The sequence below is a fragment of the Fukomys damarensis genome, unplaced genomic scaffold (genome assembly GCF_012274545.1).
Source record: "Fukomys damarensis isolate Sample0158 unplaced genomic scaffold, DMR_v1.0_HiC HiC_scaffold_16, whole genome shotgun sequence".
Taxonomy (NCBI): Eukaryota; Metazoa; Chordata; class Mammalia; order Rodentia; family Bathyergidae; genus Fukomys; species Fukomys damarensis.
In genome coordinates, this window is record NW_022900928.1 from 118,704,877 (window position 1) to 118,706,668 (window position 1,792).

Sequence of the window (1,792 nt, forward strand, 5' to 3'; positions counted from 1 at the left end):
CCCCCACCCCACCCTACCCCCTTCGTACTGAAAAGACTACCTGGGCAGCATTTCTAGTCACACTTGGAGAGGAAGCAAGATTATCCCAAGGTTTCTCTTGGCACCCATCCACATGGTCTTCTCATTCCTCTGGAAGATGATGGTGATGGTGAAGGGACACAGATGCAGTTCTGGGTTCTCCAGATGCCCTTATCTTTATCCATAGCCCATTTCTGGGTATTCAGGGCCCCAATCTGCTCCCAATCAGAACTCTCCAATGGGAAATAACTCCACCCATCAAGGTATGTAGGGTGCATGAGCTTGGATTCAGGTGCTGCTGCATAGAATTTTACAACATGGACCAACTTGGCTTTCATTTCTCTACCAATACAATGAAGAGATCACCAGTCCTGAGAGTGTAAGCACAGAGTTGCCTATAGAGAATGTGTGCAGGAGGAGAGAATGAAGACAAGTATTCAAAGAGAGGCAGAGATAAGCAAAAACAATAGGTGTGAGAGGTGGGAGACTGGGGCAGGGGTTGAGAGAGACCTGTGACATTTGATTCCCTGGGGCTAAATTCAGACCTAATGAATGGACCTGTCATTCTTTTAATTCTCTTTGCCTACTCTAAAAGTTGGACATCTCTCTTTGAACCTATGTAATGGGGAGATCACCCTATTTCAATAACCCACGGATGCGTAACAATCCCAAAGTAATTACTTCTCAGGATTCTTAGGTCAGGTATTTGTAAGAAATCAGTAGGTAGTTCTGCTCCATACAGTGGACCCATTGACTTGCTTCATTCAAGTGGTTGCCTTCTGCTGAGGGTGGGGGTTGGCTGGGGCTGGACAGTTCAAAAGGGCCTGCCCGGGTTTGCATCCACGAAGCTCTGCCTTGAGCTTTTTAATGTCCCGCACTTCAATCAAAGACCACCAGAGGGCTGCAGAGTCCGGCTTCTCTACTAAGGGAGAAACCGGAAGATCGGGACATCTGGGGGACGGAACTCAAGAGCGTTGAGCAGGAGAAAGTAGAACTGGAAGGAAGCAGGGAGACCCACTGACAGCTTGGTCTGGGCTGCTAGGGTTCCAGACTTCTGGAACTTGGGCCTGAGATGCCAGCTTCCCGGTCATGACTCCTGCTCCATCCAGGTGTGCTGGAGAGGAGTGAGATGGGGTGGGTAGTGCTGGGTATCTTAGTGATCATGCCAGTGGAGAAAACTGGGACAGTGGCATAAAACAACACCACCCACACAGGCTGAAAGAAATTCAGAAGACAGATGCTACAGAGAAAAAGGCCTCATTTGTGAGCTTGACCTTGGATGGGGAGTTAACTCGCCTGAATCTTGGGCTTCCTGTCACAAACAAGGGGTTCCTGATAGCTTCTCAGCACATCATGAGCATACACTGCAATCTTCAAACTGCCAGCCACATATCAGTGATCCTCCTTTTGTGACCAAGTCCCAGAGGAGTCTGGGAATGGCTTTCTGTGAAGTAATGACAACAATGGTCCAGAGGCACCATTGGAACCATTACCCTTTGGGTTTAGACATGGCTCTGTGCTCCCCTGGGAAGAGGATCAAAAGCAGAGCTCAGAGGTGCCCTGCACCCCACTCCTTGTTCACCCAGCTGCTCTGCCCCAAGCACAGACAAAGTCCCCTGCTGGCTGAGTGGTGGGGGACATGTGGTACTGGGCAGAGAGGGGAAGAGCACAGAGGCACCCCAGATGTGTGAGTGAACACAGGGAAGGCAGAACACAGGCAGATGGATGAGGAGGCTGGGTAGAAGGTCTAGGATCAGACCAAGGCCAAGGGCAC